The sequence below is a fragment of the Pezoporus flaviventris genome, unplaced genomic scaffold (assembly GCF_033815535.1).
Source record: "Pezoporus flaviventris isolate CSIRO_AGI_PZ_B2104156 unplaced genomic scaffold, CSIRO_AGI_Pfla_v1 ptg000031l, whole genome shotgun sequence".
Taxonomy (NCBI): domain Eukaryota; kingdom Metazoa; phylum Chordata; class Aves; order Psittaciformes; family Psittacidae; genus Pezoporus; species Pezoporus flaviventris.
Genome location: NW_026892579.1, coordinates 4,302,865 through 4,325,150, shown reverse-complemented (window position 1 = coordinate 4,325,150; position 22,286 = coordinate 4,302,865). Strand labels below are relative to the sequence as shown.

The following is a 22,286-nucleotide window of genomic DNA, read 5'->3' as shown; positions in this document are numbered from 1 at the left end:
GGGTGAAGCAGGGGGTGGGGAAATTGTCCATGTACTATAACAGATGGCTTAAGTTCGGTGATTACAAAATCCTGAAGTTAAAATAGTTTAATTACAAAGTCAATACTGCCTCCAACCTCTGCTAAGCCTTCAGTGTAAAAACAACAGACGGTATAGTGCAAATGGTAGGACAATATTTAACCAGAACTTTGCATTAGCTACTGCAGTACAGCTCTCCATCAGGCCTTCAGCAAACGGAAGATCAACTGATTTTCCCAGATTCTATTTGTTAACCATCTCTGCTTCAGTATCAATGGCTGTGAGAGAGCCACAAACAACTTTAAGGAAACAAACTGCAAGACTAATACTGCAAGCTGGGGCTCAGCAAGGTTGTATGTAAAGTCCAATATTACAAGCATACAAATGAGACAGTTATTAGCACCTTACCAGGAATGAATACAGAGGCAAAAAAGCTGTTCTGGTAAAGTTTTCATATATAAAATGAAAATAAAATTTAGTGAAATAAGCAATGCTCTATTTTAGACTGGATTTTATAGAAAAAATAAAACGACATGGGAACGTACAGGGAAAGGACAATTTGAGGATGATTTCAAATGGCACAGATTTTATCTTTCACATGCAAGGAAAACAGCAACTCTACAGCATGTTGTAGGAAAGCCTTGCTAAGCTGTGCTCTTGCAGCTGAGAGCTTTTTTCTTGGTCTTTGCTGAGTGTGTATGTATTCTATGTATTCTTTAACAGTGACAAACCCTCCCTCTGTTGGCTTGCAATCCTTATAAACATCAACTCAAACATGGAGCCCAAAGAGTTAGAGGAAGTCTGGCTCTTCTTTATTTGCAATATACTAAAATCCAGTCCCATCTGCTTCTGTCATGATACAGCATAAGATACTCACTATCCATGCTACATACAAAGTGCTGTGAGGCACTGCCCTGTTACCAACCTCCATGGGTAAAAGTAGGGTTTGGCAACCTGGTGACAAAGAGATATGAACTCATGAAAGTAAAAGCAAAACTAGAGATCAACAGCTTTTCTAACCACTCATCCTCACTGACCCCTAGAATAAAATGAGAACTTAAAGAAAGTGGGAAAACAGTCTCAAACAATGACACTTCAACATGGAGGAGTTCTCACAATTGTGTTACCCCTTTATAATTCATTTTACAGAGTTTGAGAGACAAAGAGTAACTTTGGGCGTCTCAGAGCATATTTGCTAAGTCAAATAACAGTTTCTAGTAGCCAATCTCTTTCTCTGGGGTTCTTTATAATTAACAACAGTCAGGACAGAGAGGTGCATTGGCTAAGATGGGGGAAAAGGGCCACCCTAGTGAATCTGAAGGAAAATCCTCTTTAATCATTAAGAGGAAAGAGGAAACATTCCTAAGTCCTGATCATGCAGATTGCTGCATATTCCAAACCTGCTTTCCTCAAGTTAAATTTACATATACAAGTAGATGCACTGACTTCCAATTAAGAGTAAGTGCAGGTTGAAGTGCTTCATTTCATCAGTGCGGAAATGATCTTCTGTAGTAACAGAAAAAAACATAAACTAATGTTCTGTTGGAAATCATACCATGACTCTGGCATAGCACTGACAACACATAAGCAATTTAAATTATTTCTTTGCATGAGTATAAGATATTTGTATTTGTTCCTAGAATATGGCAAGAAATGGTTTTGTTACTATTTGTAACAGCAAATAGCCCTTTAGAGCATCTTGTAGAGGCCTTCTGAACTTCTAGTAATCTCTTTTTATTCTCATACTTCCTTCTGTTCTTTACCCTGAGCATGTACTTGTAACATAGGAAATAAATCCAAAGAAATAAGACACGGACACAACATTGCAAAAAATCTTAGGCCAGAGCAGAACCTACAGGTTTGTGTCTTCATGGGAGCTCTGCACTCTGAAGACATCTGATTTTGCTCCTAATTTGTCAGCAAGGCTTTGGATGCATACTGTCAGCACAAGGACTACCAGTGCTGTCATCGCTGTTATCGGTGCTCTCAAACTGCCTGGTGACAGTGCCAGGGATTATGGCCCTCCTGTGTGGGCAGCTCCTCAGGTGCAGGAAGGAGGATAATGAAGGCAAGTTGTCACCACCCAAAGCTCACCCTCCAGAAGTTTGGAGGGGGAATGGCTGTGTAGGGTTGTTGAAGGCCTCACCAAAAAGCAGGGGATCTGAATTCAGCCTGAAATACACCTGTGTGTCAGGAAAAAAAATGCATTTTTAGTAGAGGAAGATATGTTTTTAAAAGTTAAGCAGCGGAAAGCCTGTTGTTGTAGACCTGACTGTTCTTTGTCCTAACAAACAATTACCCAGGGCTATCTCCTGACTGGTCGACTTTTGTAATCCATTAGAAAGTGATGCTGTTGCATGACATGATCAAACACCAAATGCAGCAGAAAGGCCATAACTATATCTAAAAAGCCTTTGTTTTGTCAAAGCCTTTCACTAATGCTGGCAACAAAATTGTTGAGGTTTATAATGAGCTGATCTCTTGTCAAATAAACTTTGTTATGAGCAGTGTTAAACTTTATATCTGCTTTTAAATTAAACACTTTGGTTTTATTAATGTTTCCTTTCCTCTCCAAATTTCTTTGTTGAGGAGAGGTGCCAGAGGAAATGTATTAGCAACAGTAGGATATGAAGTATAGTTTAGAATACATTAAACGTATGTTGATGAGGCCATTAGCAGAGTTTATAGATACTACCACCTGTCTCTTATTCCACTTGCCATTACTTTAGTGGCAGAAAACATACTCTAAGAGAGGTGATATGCTACCATTAAATCTTTACTCCTGTATTAGAAGAAACATAGTAGCAAATTCATGCCTTATTGCTAAAAAGATTTTCCAATAATGGCTCATTGAGATAAAGCAACCTGAATAAATAAGGGGGGAGGGGGAGGAGTAGGAGCTACAGAATAAACATCAATCTGGTTTGGGATGCTAGAGAGACACTGAATATCTGAGAAGGAAAAACTTTGCCATTAGAAATGTGAGGGGGCAGTTAACATTTTACTTGTTTCTTTCAAGCTAGCAAGTGCATCCCTTAAATCAATACTGCAAAAGGCATTCTTAGGCCTACCGAATGTAGGCATGGGGGTTTTGCCTGAAAGACAAAATAAAATGGAATAAAATATAAAATAAAATTTAATAAAATAAAATATTATTTAATTAAATAAATACATTTTTAACAAAACAATACAAAATAAACCAAAACTAAACTAAAATAGTAAAATAAAGTAAAATAGATTAATTAAAGGTAAATAAGCGCTGGCATCACAGGCAGCCGGGGCAGACGATACCGTCTCGGCCCTGCGGCGCCCCTTAGTGGGCGCGATGCGGCACTGGCGGCCCCCGGAGGGTGGTGCGGAGCGCGGCGCGGAGCTCAGGACCGTGCAGTCGGCGCCGCGGAGGAGCCGCCGGAGGGGCGGAAGAGAGAAGCTCACCGCCGGCAGCAGCTTTGCTAGATCTTACTGCCCCCGGTGCTTGCCGGCTTCCCGACTGGGCCTCCCGACGGGGGGGAACCCGAAAAGCGCCTTTGGCGTCATGGGGAAAAGGGGCGCAACGAAGCGGCTTCTCCAGGCCGAGGGAAGGAAGACCACAAGCGGTAGGGAGGTGGCTGGTGCAGCATCGCGCGACTGCAGGGAGGAAGAAAAAGATAAAAGTGGCAGTGCTGAGGTGGGGAGAAGGGAGGAGATCAGGCAAAGAAAGACCTGCAGGCTTCAAAGTTGTGCCTCGGAGGTGGGCAAATCGCGAGTGCATCAAAAAAGGTCGAAAACCCCATTTCTAAAAATCTGCGTCGAGTTTTCCGAAAGCTTAAATTGAGAAAATGTTCCTCATCTTCCCAGAAAGAGCAAAGCCTCTGCCCAGCCTCTCCTGCATCTGCCGGGGCAAACGGGGGGAGTCCTGATCACAGCAGCCCTCGTCCCCCCAAGCTCATCCGCCGGATCCCGCTGCACAGACACCCGTGCCGATCAGCACCGGCGGAGGGGAAGGGATGCAGCGCGCTGCAGAACAGGTACCGGCACAGCCAGGGGTCAAAGTCTATTCACTGTCCTTTCTGGAAAGGAAGAACGTTGGGAGCCTTGCTCCCGGCCGGCTTTCAGCAGGAGAAGCCTCAGGTTTGATCAGGAGATGGCAGCACCGTCCTGGAAAGCTGGAAAACCTCCCACGCTAACACCCCCTGTTCGAAAAATGGCGGGAGGCTCAGGGAAGCAAAGCACCCTTGTGCCCACTGAAAGTAGAATGTAAAAGGGGGAAACACGTTCGTGTCGAGGAAGTACTTTAACTGAATTGCAAAGAACACATTTAAAGATCAAAACTGAAAATGCTGCTGTGCATCACTGGAGTCCTTAAGCATGATGCTGGCAGCACGCCCTTCTCCAAAACATTGCAACTAGAGAAAAAATCCCACAAAAGAAGAAGGCCCACAGATACCACTGGAGACTTCTTTGCTTCACTGCTGCTTTTATTTGTATGGAAGTATGGACATAACGCTGACAGAACTATAAAACTTTACAGTACAAAGGTAAAACTGAAATTTCTCTCCCCTCATTTCCAGTATTTGCTTTGAATGGGTGCAAAAAAAAGATTATTTAAAAAATCTGTCAATGTGTTAAGTAGGGCTTTATGTCAGACCAGCAAGGAATCTGTTGCTAGATGCACACAGAGCTGATGCAGTTTTGCTGTAATCTTTGCTAATTTCATACCAAAAGAAAAAAAAACCAAAAAAACAAAAACAAGACCCCCAAAACCACACACACACACAAAAAAAAAAACAAAACAAACCACCACAAATCTGTAGAAAACATGAAGTACCTGCAGTGAGCTTGTTGTAAGTCAAACCAGCCTGGGCATAACTACAGTCACTGCAGATGGGCTTTTTCTGACTTACTCCTTGATGAGCTTTCAGTTGGCAGCTGCAGGCAGAGGTATCATTTTCAAGCCATGAATTTTGCTCCTCTCCTGCCCCAGATTCTAGTTTTGCTGAGCCTGTGACTGAGGAATTCCCACAGTCCTGCAGGTGTTGCCAGGAAAACCCCTTGCAGTTCATTAGGTGGTGCTGAAAGACTTTGCTGAAAGTGCCATCGTGTTGACCCTTTCAGCGTTTACTACAGCTCGTCCACCTGAGTTCTTGATGAGGGGAGATGCTATTGAAAAAGCTGTTTGGAGTTTGTTTAAAACCAACTCTGGCACCCCAGCCAGAGTCAGAACCTTTTGGTATTCACTGAATACACAAATAAGTGCATGTAACCCCCTTTTTTTTTTTGCTCTCCAACATGTTCATAGATCCATCTTATTTTCTGTCTTTTTTTTTTAGTATTGAAAACATTCAAAGAGCATAGCAAATGGAAATTTAAGGTTTAGCCAGATTGTATCAATTGTTGGTATTGGAACATCAATGGAGAGCAAACAAGTTTTACTTGGCAGGACAATTGCACAAAAACGTTTGATGTTGAATCACAAGCTATTTTCAAGGTTCATACACACAAATGGGTTCAAATATAAGCAAATTAAAGCCCCAGTATTTATGAAATATGCTCTCGTTTCCTTTCTACTTGCCAACTATTTAACCTGGTCAGGAGATAAATTCACGTGAGATTAATACTAGGGCGCCAACTTCAGATTCCTCCTGGGTTTCCTTGAAATGAGGTATCCTTCACTTCCTATCCTGCACGGTTTTGTAATGCAGCTGCACATTGTTGAAAAATTGCCACAATTCATGGCAGGGTGGCTGCACTTCAGCAATGAGCAAAGTTATTTGGAATACATACATCTATATTTGCATGCTTGTGAAGCTTACACGTCTGGCTTGTTAAGCTCTAGGAAGCTCTTTGATGGACAACACCATGGTACACAGTGGATGGCAATTAAGCCATTAATGAACCTGAGTAAAGAGAGGATGATCATCAACACCATGAACTCCAAAGGAGTATTTTTGTAATTCGAAAGGATAAATGCTCCTGTGGAGCAGAAAAAAAAACCAGTACAAGATGAAGAAGAGGTGAAAAATCCTGTTCACAGCCAATGACCCCCTACGTGGGTAAAACCAGGTGACCTCGAGGGTCTCCTTTTCTTGCATGGTGCACCAGTGAGGGATGTGATTGTGGGGAGCTGGCTGGAGGCAGCTCCTACTGCCACTCCTGCTCTGTGCCTGTATGTCTGCCAGGGGCAGGCCAGGCACTGGAGGGCACAGTGGGGAGTGCTCTGAACTGGCCTTACAGTCATTCTTCCAAAGTTTTGGGCTTGCTTGCCTCCTTCTTTCTTCTGCCATAGGATAGAGATGGAGCATTTAGCCTGACAGCATAAACACCTGTTTTGGAGCAGCATGAGACAAGGGAAAGAGAAGCAGAGATTTTGGCTGTAATCTCAGTGCTCCAGTCTTTCCTGGGAACTGAAGCACATGACCACACAGGTACAATAGGGGGAAGGTACTTGGTGACTGCAAATAGTTCAACAGAGCCCCAGTGACATTTACTCTGGCATAAAAGTGTGATGACTGGGAGAGGGAAGAGCTGGGGATCATTCAGATCCACAGTGGATTAACTAAACTTCTGCAAACTAAACTCACAACCTATGTCAGCTATAACCCAGGAACATGAACAACAGATTTGCTCAGGAGCCATCTAGTTAGGAACTGGAAAAAAAATATCCTCTCCTTGCAACACATAGTGGCTGGCACAGTAACTCTATTGGTCTGTCCTTGTTTGGTCTTTAAAGAAAGGTCTCATTGCCTCCCAGATGTGCCCATTCTGTAAGTACTTTTGGTGCCCTTATGCCTACACAGCTCCTGAGAAAAACGTGGAGCAGAAGCCCACGCTTTTCCCATCTTTTTATTTAAACCCAAACAGTGTGTCATGAGCTTTTTTAAGTCGATGTGATGAAGGCCTCCTCCAAAAGGCCAGAGGGAGGTGGGCACAAAAGGTCTGACAACACTCCTGATTGTATACCTCCCCATGGCGCTGGGTTGGTCCCTGGGCTAGTGGAGCGGCTGCATAGCCCTGCTAGCCATCGGCACGGAAGCTGGGAATGGAAAACAATTTTGATATTGGCAGCCTGGAGTCCTGCCCTTCGTAAACACATTTGATGTTCATACATGGTCTCTTGGCTGCTGCTGCTGGAGACCATCTGTTGGGATGGCTTCGTGCCTGATCAAATGGTGGTATGCCAGTTTCACTGGAACATGAAATAGATGCCAAACAAAACGCGTCTGGTTTTACTTCTATTACTCTGAATTCAAAGCACATGCTAATACTAATCCCCCTTTTAACAGTTGTGTTGTGGTGCCAGTTAAACCTTTGTTTTTCCCGCTATCTGCCAGATTTCTACCACGTACTTAGGCACTTAGCAAAATCCAGCAGAAATCAGCACATTTGACTTCACACAAACAGGGCACTATTTACAGGGGCTTGGTGAGAGGTGTTAGAGCTAATGACAGAGATGAGCCTGTGAGAGTTTCCTATACACGTAATACAGGATCCTTGAAGGATCTGGACAAGGACATTTCTTTAAAAATTGCTCCTGAAACCACATCCAGCTATCATAAAATGTCCTGTTTGATGAAAATGCAACTTACCAATTTTAAAATGCTAGCATAAACTAGGCATATTTTTTTTAAAAAGATGTTACCAAATGTGCAAAGGCTTTTAGCTTTATGTGAGTACTAATCTGAGATGCACCAAAGACATCTTCTTTTCTACGTGCTAAGAGTTCACCATAGCTCCAATCCTGTTCTATAGTAAAATCTTCCGTGCTGTAGCTGGCTTTGCTGTCTGGGTTTATATGACTAACTCCCTCTGAATGTTCCACATTCAGAGAAGTGTGTTCCTGACCTCAGCCAAGATGAATATTACTGTGAAAACTGCCATCATTACAGCTACTGTGGGTTTTCAGATTCCTCTAGTGTTTTGTGGGGAAACTCCATCTGCTACAGATGTTCCCTTGGGTGATGGATTTCCTCCTGTAGTCCCATAGTGGATCAAGAAAGCGTAAGGGAACATCTGATGCTTGCTTTTTGTCCTCCTTCTGCTGTGCAATGCTAAGAGTCTGGACATCTTGGACACCTCCTGCCACATCCTCCTCCTCCCTTGGCATTAGCCTTCCCTGGCAGGATCCTTGCTGTGTGTAGGGTAGGCCAGACCTAGATGTGCCAGCTGAGGTTCATGGTTTTAGGAAGGGCTGGGACTTAACTACTCCATCATGTGCTTAAGTCCTCAGCTCCTGGATTCATAATGATTTAAACCACTTCATTTTGTCAATGATGCAACAGATTCCTGTGTTATTATAATTTAATAAACATAATTAACATTTTTAACCAGCTTGCTTACATTCCCATCTTGTATATTCCTAAAGTAAAATTTAGTGTAGAAATCTGAAAAAAAAAAACCCAAAACATTCACAGTTAAGGAAAATTGGGGAATGTGGAGATCAGTTTCTGCTTGGTTTAGCACTGAACTACCAAAAAAAGAAAACTAAATAAAAACGTGTATCTCCCAAGTAAACATGGCAGGGCCAGGAGCATAGGCCAACTGGTGGCATCTGGACTGGCCATAAAATTAAAAATAAACTTAAGAGTAAATGTGCAGCTAAATGCAGACTGTGGGGATAGGATGTGAACTTCAGCTATTTCCTGCAGCTAGTGTGGTTCCAAAGTTTAACAGCTTTAGCCTTTGGAGACCCGGAGGCGTGCATACTTGTTTTCAGTTTCTGCTCCTTTCATCTCCCCCCACTCGGAGCCCTACACACCTCCCAGCTGCCCTGCTCGCTCCATCTCTCCCTGCAGAAGGACACTCCTCTTACCCTCTGATGAATGTCCCACATGGCTTCAGCACAGAGCATCACCACACAGCAACAGCGATGCCTCCCTTACTGTCCTTGTGTTGTCTGGCCTGCTCTGGCAGGATGGGGGCTCCCATTTCCATTTTGCCCTCAAGGCTCATCAGTCTGCAAAAGATTGACTCCTACCTGCTGAGTACCATCCAGGAAGATGAGCAACTGACAGCTACTCTCTGGGCATGCTGGCTCATGCATGACAATTAAGCCTTTTATGGTGACTTTCAGCCCCAAACTTTCCTTTTTTTTTTTTCATGATTTTGTTGTTAAAATAACCACAGAGGTAACATGGAAGGGTTAATGGAATAGCTAATACATCCTTATCTCACAGAGGCTGTATGATAGCAATCTGACAGAGGCTGTATGATAGCAAAGAGGTATTTTCAGGCATAAATTTATTACTAGGAGATGTACTACAAAGCTTGAAAGTATCTCACTAAGCTTCACTTGAGCCTTGTGTTCTCTTTGCTTGTGACCCTTGTGCCTGCATTGACTTAAGGCCAAATTCAATCGAGGAATGTATTTCTAAAGTGTGTGTTGATATTTCTCTCATAGAATCGTAGACTCATAGAATGGTTTTGGTTGGAAAGGACCTTAAGATCATCAAATTCCAACCCCCCCCGCCATGGGCAGGTATGCCTCAACCTAGACCATGTCACCCAAGGCTCTGTCCAACCTGGCCTTGAATGCTGCCAGGAATGGAGCATTTATGATAAAACTTTAATTTTATGCTCTTTTTGCCTGACACCGTATGATAGTTTTCTTTGTTAAAATAAAAATGCACATAAGAACAAACTCTACTGTAAATCTTTGAATGCCTTATATTGTGTTCCATAATCCAAATTACATTGTTCCAATAGTGCCAAACTCCTAACACAAGTCTCCAAGATACGTATGTCCCCCACTTCTCCCTGGTTGTCAGTGACACTCAGCAAGGTACTTTCTATCAAAACCTTTTCTCGTCACCTGCTGAAATCCTCAACTTTTCACAGTAACAGACAGAAAAAAAAAACACCAAAAAACCCACAACCCAGAATGGGTAAATAGCAGAAGAAAACTGGGGCACATTTTCATAAATTTTCAATAAATTTGTTTACACTTTTGAAATTTAAAGGGGGAAGATGAACAAAGATGTGTACATGTAAACCTTAGTCAGTCTAGTTCTTGATTTTGCCTTGAAGAAAATGTGTTGAATAGAGTCAAAAAATGAAAGAACAATGTAATCTGCAAACATGACAGTGAAGGCTTTCTTACGGGAGACAGAGAGAAAAAAAAAAAGAAAACTAAAAAGGTCCCTTCCAACCCGAACTCTTCTATGAGTCTACGACTCCACGTATCTGTACCTGTACCTGTGCATTATTACAAATAAGGCAAATAACATATTGTCACAGAAGATATCAGAAAATCACAAAGATGAATAGGTATCTGTGTTTCTGAAAATTTTACTTAAATGAAGGGCTTTCCATTTCCCCCAAAATAATTTTCTCTTCATGCTAAAAGTCAGTGAAGACAGAAGTCAGAGTCTCACAGAAGGAATTTTGAAGAGGAAAACACTAGATTTAAGTCTCTCCTTTTTCTTTGTCAATAAAGACTTGACTGCAGACAGATTTTTCCATATGATGCCTTTATGTTTGCGTACATTTAGCATATAGCTACACTACCACTGACCCCTTCAGGTCCATCACTGCTTTGAGCTTACAAAACTATCAATCCTGCAAATGGTCTATCAAACTGATGCCTGTGAGGAGAAAATTCCTTAGCGTGCTTAAGCCCATGTGGTAGTAAGTGAAGCAGTTCTCAAAACAAAGGGGCTAGAAGTAACTTTATATTTGGACTACTGATTGGAGTTTCCTCACAAGGTTAGTACAGTCAGTCTTCAAAATGTTTCATCATTTGGGGCTAGTTGTCTCTTCCAGAACTTTATCACCTGTTAAGGAAATAGGACATTTAGGGACACATTCCACTAGCAATTTAGGGAGAGCTTTTTTCCCAGAACTAAAAAGGGGAGAAGGTGGGAGGAAGACAGAGTGGGACTTCCTGAGCTATATCACCCAGTGTGCAAAACCTAGGAGAAAAAGTATTTTGTAGATTAACTATCTGAGGAAGCATTCCTCTGACGCGACCTTTTCTGTTACAGTGCTTCATGAGCAGCCTGTGAAAAGAGTAGCTTTGCTGAGCACATTAATAACACTGGTTTGTACACTGTAAACTGTTTCATGGGTCATCAGAGAAGATGGAGCTCATTAAAAGATAATTTAAGTTCTTCTATGGTCTGTTATATTGGGGGAAATCCAATGTAAGCCAATGACTTCATGTTATCAATTAAAGCATAAAATTGCCTAAACAATCTTAACTCCCCTTCATTGTACATACACATTGTGGCACAGTCTTGAAGTACATCAATCACCATGTGTTGCTTCTCTCCCACCCCAACATGCTTTTCCTCTGATTCCGTTGTTATGATGAAGGGATATTTAAAATACTCAATTTGCACGTAGACTTCAATCCATGGCTTTTTTCGTAGCATACTGCAAACTACAGTTCTCCAGCATAGTATTCATCTCATACACTTTAAAAGTCAAAAACCCTAATTATGTAGCCTCTGCTAAATAATCATTCTGCACTCCTTTCTGCAGAGGTCAATTCATCTAATCTATTTTAGACAGCCACTCAGGGTGAGATGTGTCTCGATCTAAAGAGTTTCATTTCATGTGAAATGATTGAGTCAGTACCCTCAGCTTCAGATCAAACACTAATGTGGTCTACGATGGATCTTCCAAATTCCTTGTCTAAAAAAAACAAAGTCTCCTGAACCTTATTTATGAGCGTTTAGACCGATCTGTAAAGTTATTAGGGTTGACTAAGAAGTTAAGTGGGTTTAAAGAAGATACTGGACTTTAACAAGGTAGCTGATGAAATGATCCAGTGAGGTCTTTTGAACACTAGTACCTGTTGTCATTTCTCAAACCTGAACCATTTGCTATACCTTACCTCTTCAATAAAGACAGTGCTCTAGTTCTTTGGGCTAGCACTAAAATTCCTGATTAAAACATCTGCAAATGCAGGATGGGATCAGCACTCACCCCCAGATCTAGGTCCAAGTGCACTATGTAAGGCCTTGCACATTAAAAATTAATTGAATCAACCCCCTTCCAAAAAGACTGCAAATTTCTGAATTCCTTCAACTGAAGTAACTCCAGGGTTTGCTCATTTCTTCTTTAACTGAGTTAAACCAAAAATTTAGCCTATTGATTGACATTTCTGGTTGTTTTTTTTAAATCCTTAATTGTCTAACCATCGAACTGTGGTAATACAACAGCTATATGAGAGGGGTTTTTTATTCCCACACATTTTTCAGGCACTATTCAGGGAAAGAGGAAGAATGACTTTCGGAGAAGTACTGTGTAATTCGGCAGTATATTCTGAAAGCATAGTCTGATCTCTACAGTGGATCATCACCCACTTGCCTCCATCACATGCCTCCCAACCTGAGCAGAGCGCCGGGTGATGGAGCTGTGCATGCCAATTCCACCATCAGGCCTTACTGGCACTTCTCTCATTGGTGGTGAATATCTGTGAAATGTCTGCATTTTTGGCACTGTAAATCTTATGCTCAGCTACAACTTAGAGATAAAATATGGTACATTCATCTGCCATTAGTTTCAAATTAGCAGTGTCATTTCTTTTTGTATAAATATTATTAAAGCTACAGATTCCAAAAGTTAGGACATATATTAACAGAGTGTGCTCACTAATCCCAGGGAGATCACGCCTCCTGTTCTGTGGGATTTAGGCTTGTCTCTGATTCAAACAGATTTGTGGTGTGAAATATTAAATAGTGCTGCCGATGACTGTTATTCACAAAGGCCAACACTGATACCTCATTTTTCTTGTCCTCACACACTCTTGATTGCACTGGAAACTGCTCCTTTGAAAATAAAGCAACAAGTGAAAAAGCCGTCATGTTTTCTTCCATGGTTACTTGCCAATATTTGGCAAAATAAAAGCCTGGACTGAGAAATTAAGGCTGTTTCTGTTTTTATTCCTTGCCATACAAAAGTGGACTCATGACCTGCAGTAGGCATGGGCGGATTCAGACGTAATGCACTTATTTGTGCCCTTCACCCTGAGCTTCTTGCTGCAGCCTGTGAGACAGGGCTAGAGCAGAGCCAAGTGACAGGATGCTGACACTGCTTTCTGGTATCCACTGTCAAAAAAACATTTAATTTATATGCTTTGCCATACGTGTACAACAAGTTCCCTTGGCCCCGTCAAGACGAAGAGAGAGCCAAGTCATGTCCCTTGGCTTGGCTCATCCTTGGCAGACATTCAAGCTTCCAGCTTGCCTTGGAGTAGATGACATTCACTTAGAGCTATACTTTGTATTACAATGTTCAGCCTTCAGAAGGTAGGTAGTGGTCTCTGCTACTTTATACTTGTCCTGTTTGAACCTGCTGGCTTTGAGGCCTGAGCACTTTCCATCCTTACAGAGAGCATCACGTGGTAACCCGGGATGTCTATGGCTTCTGTGGTGCATGCGATTGAATGATAATAAAGTTTTTCTCATAATAAAAGTTTCCTAAATGACTTGTGTATTTTCTTAATAAGAGAAAAAACCTAATTCTTTAGAAAGTAAATAATAATTATGATTTGTGCTGGATAAAATCCTCCTTTAAGCTGTAAACAATCAGATGTTGACAGTCATTCATCTCAGGTACCAAGCCAGCCAGATATAAGTCAGCAGATGTATCCCTGTTAGTGTTACACTGAGACGGAGGCAACAGATGCTACCTCTCAGCAAGGCTTATTAGACCACACTCAACAGCATGCTGACATAGTTACACGGTATCCCAACTTCTTCTGGCCTGCAACTGCTTATCTCATCACAAAGGCAAAGTAGCAGGCAACTATACAAAACCTGGCAGATACGCCTTCTCTCTAGGACACTGGGTTTGTGGAAGACTTTTAAAAACATCAGGGACAGCTGAAATCTCTGATGTCCTCTGCACTTCTGAAAAGCCTCCCTTTTGAGTAGCACACAGAGCAGTACACTGTGGCTGTCAAGCCATCTACATAGCAGAGCATTTATTTGTACTGTAGGCAGGCTGTTGTGGTTGCACATGTGCACTGACTATGGACCAAGTATGTGCACTGAGCATCAGGAGATCTATGTAGAAAGGTAGTCATAACATTTGACTAGCAAAGAGTAGCTACCAGAAGTAAACTGAATGAAAGCTGCACTTCTATCCACCATCTCCGTTCCAGCTCCCATTGTCAGTATGCAAGGCTTATTGTATGCTGCTTTATGTTGGTGCATACAGTAATAGTGCTTTTCATATGCAGGCAGCAGATAATGTCTTGTGGATACCTGCTGTGGCTTTCAATGTACACATGATAAATTACTGCTTCAATTTCTAATTCAAAAATTTTTAACATTTATTATTTTAGCCAAGTTTCACCTTGCAGCAGCGACTGCCCAAAGAGCTGTCTTACATCAAGATGTTCAATGACATCACAACACATAATCTGAAACTAAAATAAGTATGTATAGTGTCTTCAGCACTTTATGAAAGAGCAGCTGGAATACAGAATACAAAGAAGGTAGCTCCAGAACTCTTTGGGAGATTTGATCATATTCAGCAATTTGTGCATTTCTTTCTTTAAAGAAAGTCCAGTTTTTGTGGTTTCAGAACAAATCTGCTAAACACATATCTGTGTTGCTTTGTTTATAATTACAGCTAATAAGCCAAAAATACATGTTCCAACTGACCAGTCTTATGGGAAACTGAGATCCAACTGCTAGCTATGCAATGGTGACTGTCACTGCAACTGCCTCAGGTGACACTAGCCTGTAAAGAGGGCTAGACAAAAAATCTTAAAATTATCTATCTATCTTCTTTGAACCACTTCTGGACTGTTCTTTACCAGTGACTGGTTCTGTTTGAAACACAACATTTGCAGAATCTGCCTGTGAAGACTGTTCCAGAGACTAACAGATGCACTTTTCCATAGAATTTGTCCTTTCCAGTCTAGACTTTCCCCTGTATTATTTTTTACTCCAAGGCTATAGTAAGCTGCCAGAGAAAATAACAGTGGAAGTTCTGCAAGGTGGAGAATAGAGAACTAAAGAAAAGGATGCAGGCAGAGCTACTACTTGTAGAAGGACTAAGTAAAGATTCTTTGATTAAGGCAGCAAAGTGTACCATACTTATCATCCTGTCACCTTTGTGAGTCATGAGTTGTTTTCTTTCTAAAGCTTCATTTTGTTTACCTCAACAATGAGAACAAGCAGAATGTTTGGGATAATCTGACTCACAGAACAATAAGATTTCCCTGTGTCAACGGGTGTTATGACGATCAACACCCAGCTGCAGTTAGCTACCAAGTCAAGCTTTTGGACAGAAATGAGAACTCAGCTCTATCAGTGGTTGTGTCTACAGGGACAACAAATAGCCAAGACTTGCATCTCCTCATCATGACTTTTTCCCCGAAGACCAGCCCAGAAAAAAGCTTATTCTTATCCTCAACACATCCTTTCAAAGTTTATTTCTTTTCTGAGTGCATGTAATTTCAAAATAAATTATTTTTGAGTCTCTGAACTTTTATGAGACTAATAAAATAGTAAAATAGAAAAGCAGGAAAAGTGGTTCCTTAATATACTACAATATCACAAAACATCTCAATGAACCTGATGCACAACAAGATGTTGGATTGGCTGTGCTTACTCCTACAGGTCAGGTGCTACCATTTAAACTCACATCCTTATACCTCTGGTCTTCAGTTTCAGCCCATCCACCAAATCCTGACAGTTTTGTATACTTTTATGACACACGTGATGACTTCCAAAATGACCAGTCAGGGCAAAAGCCTAACTGTTAAGAGACAGCTAATGTAGCATTCCTCAAAGTTATGAAAACACAGCGTCTAAAGGCAGATGAAATGACAGTGACCTGAAATAACAGGAATCTGGCTTCGGTTATGTATCTGGCAGGGACTGAGGGTGATGGAAGCTTGTGAGCTGTATCCAAAACCTTGAAATACAGCCCTGCCCCTGAATGAACTGGAAGGCATATTTCAGCCTACAGCAAGTCAAAGTTCAATCATCACTGGCCTTCAGGACCTCTCTTCAGTCCCTGTTCAGATTCAAACACAAAATCTTTGGAGTGATCTGGCTTTACTGCTGAATTTCACTGGAACCCAAGTCTTCCCATGTATTCAGCTGTGGGCTTTCCTGAGCTCATTCATCAGCAGTCACATTTCTCTTGTGAAAAATGGGAATGAGAGAGAAAAGTAAACTCCTGTATTAACTCAAATCCTCTCCTGGGTATCTGGAAGGGAGTGGTGGAGAATCCAAGCTTTTAAAGCTCTCTTTTGTTTGCCTTGGAATATGCAATGTTTTGTGAAATCTGCTCTGCAAAAAGGTTACAAAGAGATGAAAGAAAATGTCTAGGAAGAAAAGAAAGGTGCAAAGTAAAACCAGAGCCAGGTAAGAAAAAAATAAATAAAAATTGCTTGAATATAGGAATATGAATTATTCTGTCAGAGAGGAAAAGGAAATTAATGCTCTGTATGGGAAAATTGCATGTCCTGATGCTTTATGAGGAAGGAGCATTTCGGAGATTCACAGGGTATACCTGCAGATCTCTGCATCCAGTTCAGTCAGTGGCAGCAGGAATGGAGCTTCACCTCTGCTCAGCACCTGCTCCCAGTTTCCTTAGTGGGGAATGATGACTTTCCAGATGATCATCAAGAGAGACAGCATGCCATAAAGTTCTGTTCATTTTCATAAGCAATTCAATTTCCATATTAAAAACTATGCCTAAGGAAGCTTGACTGGAAAAATGCTAATAGACAAGTACAGTTTGACAGGCACATTGAGTTGAAACTTCTCTGCTTGAAATTAACCACAATTCTTCTAACTGAACATTTCTGTAAACTTCTACTGGGCCCCTCTGCATTCGGACACATTACATACACAACCAACACGTGGATTCATAATGTGCTGAGGCCAATCTAGATGCTGGCTCTTCCCTAGAAGGACAAATCTGCTGTCCCTGGTTCCCTCTTTGTGTATCCTGCCCCATCCTGTTTGTCGGTTCAGTAACCCATGTCACTTCATCCATCAACTGCTTTGCTCTTCACTGCCAGCTTCCAGCCAGAGCACCCAGGTTTCTCAGCCTGTCCATACAACAGCTGGGTACTAGCAATCAGGGAGGGGGGGACAAGTAACCTGGGCCCAGAGAGGAGGAGAGCTGTCCTCTTTCTCCATTAGCAGCTCATAACGTTAAGTTGATGGTGAAACTGCACCTGAGAGTTACCAGTTATAACATGATATGGGGAACTGATAACTTTGTGCTTGGAAATAGAATACTCTTAGTGGCCTGAGCTGTTGCTGTTCACAGAAGCGTGTTCATGTCAGGATCTCCAATTAAAATTGCTAATGATCACTGCTTTTGGTATGATTTAGAGGATTGTTAGTGCTAACTAATGTTGTTAAAATGTTCTTTGCTTTGGCAGGCCAGCACTTGATTCCCAATCTTTTGGAGATGGTCCAAAGGAATTTCAGAGTTCATGCCCAAAAATTTTCATCGTGCCTTGATTGTTCATTGTGGAAGAACAGTGACACTGTCAAAGGAAGGAGGTTTCACAGCCTTTCCCACGTCACTGCTTAAGTTCTTTGAGGTTTCGTGGTGATACACAACATTTGGGTAGGAAATAGATTATGCAACACCACAGAACAAAGTATCACAAAGGGCACGGGCATCCTGCTATGTAAGGAGCATTTCTAGTCTTGCCTCCTATAGCTCTGCTTAGAGGGGTGGACAGGAAATTTGCCACTGGCAGTTATGAAGATTTCTGCCTTGGCCATTGGCTGGGAGTCAACACAGTGCCCCAAGATCACTGCTGCCAAACCTGATAGGTTTGTTGGCTCCCTTAGTTTATGGGCAATGTCCCTAATTCACCCTAATTGTCCTGACTACAGGACAGAAGGAGAAATTTGCTCTTCCAAGGACTGGATAGCTCAGCGCCATACAGGACAACACTAGAAACTGCTTCCTTTCAGCAGCTGCGTGCTTTTGGCTAGTATCTGCTGGTGGTACTGCTGGAGATGGATACTGCTTGAACACCCAAGAGGTCAGGCGGAAGACACCAAGATGACTCTGTCTTCCAGAAATCATCCTCCACATGACTGCTGTATTTCCATGATTTTATTTGAAAGATCTTGTGCATGCTCACATTTTAAGCATAACCAGAGTCAGTGCACTAGGGTGTGAAAGATTTACAGACCAAATTCAAAATTCTAGTCTGTTCATTTTTTAAAATGGAAAGTAGTGGTTGCATAAGCACTGAAACCATATATTACAAAAGAATCTCTCTGATGTCTGAGATAGCCCGAGTACAGTTCTGCTAGGTATTGTGCTTGAAGAAAAGGGCAAAGCACAAAAGCTCTTTCAAGTCTTTCATTATTTAAAGATGATTCCAATTTGTGAAAGTGGAGCTTTATTGTTAATTACACCTATTTTGGGTGTGTAGATATGGATTTACATGCAATTTCTGTCTGACTGTGTTTTGATATATGACAGAGAGATTGAACTTTCAGTGTTCAACTTGTAATCCTTCCTGACAGCCATCTGAAAATTACAAGCCCATTGAACCTGACCACCTTTGAACCTGCAGTGTTATTGTGTTGATTCAGGTTTTCCTCTGAAAATGCTAAAAGAAGATCATATTCCAGCAGGAGAAAGATAAGACTCAGTATTTTTCCTGTTGGTCTTCACGGCACTCACATATTTGTTTCTGTATTGGCAGTGAATCATATCACAAACGCCTTTGTCCATTTCTCTCTTTCTGCTACAATAGCCCAAGTAATTAACTAAGTGAAGAGGCTGTCAATTAAACACTGATACTAATCTTGGCATAAAAGCTCCCTCAGCAAACACGAAGCTGGAACATATTTTACAGCACCACCACTGCCTTCATTCAGCTCACTTCTCGGACAATTAAGTGCTCCAAATGTTTGTGTGTCATCCCGGCAACATCAGTACCATGAACGACCCCTGCTATAGATACAGTCTCTACAAAGAATGCCTGTGAATACAATACCTATTGTGCCAGCAAGGCTGATCTTATCAAGCAAGGGACATTATATAGTTAATTAATGCCAAGATCTTTAATGATAAGATTGTCGAGGACAATTAAGAAGATGATTATAAGTGTCCTTGGTAACAAGAATGCAATACTGATTTTAGCTTACTTTCACTAAGTGTGGCTTAAAGGTCAGTTTCTCTGAAGTGTGAATACTTAAGCATTCTTTGGATAGATGTCATTATACATTAATCTCAGGAGGCAAACAATTTTTTCTAATCTATCAGTACAGCAAATGAAAATTAATGTGAAACTCTTGCTAAGAAATTAAGATAACATATTTCAACACCAAACATCTAGCCAGTGTTGAATCCTCAGCAACAGCTCTGGGTCCACACTCTGAGATGAAGTCAATGGAAAGACTCACTCCAACTTCAGTCCATGTGGTTCAGGACTGTGATCATGCAGTGTGTAGATGAACAGGCCTTCCTCAGTCAGCCCACGTATGCTCAGTAAGCCTCTCCTAGTTCTTACCTGCCCAGTATTGGATCCAGCTTTACTGTGTCTTGCTCATGCACCAAAACCAAGCTCAAATGGCACTTGACATAAAATCCCTCTGTGAACTGGATAAACTCACAAAAGAAAAGTGATGGATACTTGTAGCACAGATTGCACCCTGAAGGTTGGAATTAAGAGAAGAATTAATTTGTCTGATAGAACTGGAGAAGGGTGTGCTGCAATAAGACATTTCAGCCTTCTACAAAGACATCATCAGTGCAGGGCACCTTACGATTTAAAGTTTTAAGTAATTACATTCAAGATGGATCTAGTGCTGCATGAATGTTTAGGGATAAACAAATCCTACTGTACCTGTCCATAATCCCCCTGATTTCTAATAGATATTTTATGATGCTAGTAACAAAGCTTTTATAGCTTTTGTAAAAGGAATGAGTGAGAGAATTTTCTTACCACGCTATCCCTTACAGGTTATTTCAGTATTTGTCTTCTCACTGATGGGTAAAGTATTAATCACTGGTTTACAAGTAAAATATAAAGAAAACACATTTGCCAAAGTGAGAATATTTTGATCTAATGTTTTGTTATTGACTCTACTTTTTCTTTCCTTCTCTCCCATCATCTTCCCAATCATTATTTCCATTTGCTTTTGATCTTTCCTCTGTTTGCCTCCACACCAAATGGTATGAAGACTTCTTAGGGCTTTCTGTGAAACTGTTGATTCATAATTTAATTTTCAAGGTGGCAAATGTTTGTTTTACTACGTGCACCAGTGCAGCTTTGCAGCCGTACCACATGTGCCACTGAGAAGACACTCAAAGAGAGAAAATAAACAATATTGCAACTCATTGGCCAGTGATACTCACCGTCAACAGGGGCTAGATTTTCTTCTGGTTTACTTCCATGCTTGAGAATGAGAGACGGAACTTCACAGGGAAAAGGCTGAGCCTGGAAGCATAGCTACTTACCCCCTTCCCACCAGAAGCTGTGTGTATACTAGCAGCGTCAGAGCCCACCTTTCAATCTGCACACTTGGAAAATTGAGAGGTTTGTCTGCATGTCTGAAATATACACAAATTTTGAAGAACCAGCAGTAGGAAAAAATGCATTGATGATTTTTTGCTACACAGAAATAAATCTGTTTGTTTGCAGGAAGGTGGAAGAAGAGTAGTGAATAAAATTAAAAGTGCTAGGTTTTTACACATTTCATGTTTGCCATCTATATTTTCGTAAGGGGTATATTGATACAAGCAGCAGCTGCTGCTCAGCAAGTTTGTTTTTCTTAACTACCTTATAAGTTCTTTATTATTAGTCAATCACATTGTAGCTGAATTGCAAAGAAATTGCAGTTCTTATTGTCAACTGACACACAACAGTTTTATTCAGCAGGCTGCCTTCCTGGCAAACTGGTGGATTGCTTTTGCTGGCTCAGAAACTTGAACATGCAGCCTTTCTGATGCTGACAGATTCCATCTGCTCCTCTTTAATTAACATCTAATATGTAAGCCATCTAATACATGTAACACTGCATAACAAGGGATTAAGAAATAGAAGGTAACCGTTCATCATAAAGCTGTGTCATCTCATAGGATCTCATTACAAATGGTAAATGGTACCAAAATGAAATGGGAACTACACACCAGCAGAAACAACAATGTTTGGGTACTCTCACCGTAACAAGTATAAACACATGAACACAGAGACAAAATATAGTGGAAGGTGTAGCTGCTTTCATAAATAGATTTACATACGTACCACTGCAGCTCAGACATCAGCTGATTTAATGCAATTATAAGAATAGGATCTACTAATTTGTATTCCCAGTTATTGATAGCTAGATAAGAAGCATTTTTCCTGTAAGACTCTGGTGCAATCCATTAAACCCAATAAAAGTGCTAATTAGCTCATGTTCTACAAATGAAAGTGTCCAGGCTGCACTAGGCTGCCTAATACCTGCCAGCAGCCAAAAGCTGGGGATGAAAATATACAAAGAGCACCTTCTAGGAAAGCCCTGTAACCAAATTAAGATGTTGAAAGTAAAGGAGATAAAATGCTTTTCTGCATCACAGCAGCTGATGAACAGGCATTAAATGTATGTGGCTTCGGGACAGGGCTTGCCACCATTCATGGCTAGCTAAGTTATGTGAAAGGTCAAGGCTATGTTTTCATGATAACATCTAAGCAGAACACAAGCATTTGGACAGTCTCATCCACACATCTATCTAGTGAGTTAGATTAAACTCATGCAGAACAGCTGCAACAAGGCTTGCAATGTTCAACAAAGGGCAGAAAGATTAGACACCTCGATAATAAGTCATGAAAGATCCTAATGGCGAGAGGAGAAGGGGAACTGTAGTCACTAACCCACAGCAGTGATAAAATCATTATTTGAAGCCTCTTAGAAATGACTGAGAGGAGAAGGGAGGAACAGGGGAGAGTGAGACCAACACCTCCTGCCAAGTTGGGTCTTTGGTTTGCTGCAGAATATGAGCTACGGTCCTGTGGTACAAGCTCTCAAGTTGTACCGGTTGTTTTTCATTTGCTCAGAATGGATCTGGAGGACAGTCTTCAAAAGCATGCTCACATGAAACTGTTCTATGCTGCAAGCTGAGCAGATCTCTGAGAGGAGAGAGGAAAGAGCTGCTCACATTTCATGAGGATATATACATATTTACTTGCACTTTCCTCTTCCCTCCTTCGACTTTCAACAGTGTGTAAACAAATGCCTCTCTCCAACCCTACACAAAACAGCACAGGAGTGCATCATTTACAGTACTTTCAGTGAGGGCTGGTCAAAAGCTTAAGGCGAGGAACAAGGTTCACAGTGGGATCCACCCCATCTGGG

The 22,286-nt window shown here is 41.4% G+C and overlaps 1 long non-coding RNA gene across 1 annotated transcript; it reads right to left on the bottom strand.

Moving 5' to 3' along the window:
- Window positions 1–861: 861 nt before the first annotated feature.
- Window positions 862–5,647, bottom strand: LOC133273414 (uncharacterized). The gene is made up of 3 exons (XR_009744781.1): window positions 4,902–5,647; window positions 1,875–2,201; window positions 862–972 (listed from the first exon to the last, which is right to left on the bottom strand). It is a non-coding gene; the product is annotated as an uncharacterized LOC133273414 (long non-coding RNA).
- Between the last annotated feature and the right edge of the window lie 16,639 nt (window positions 5,648–22,286).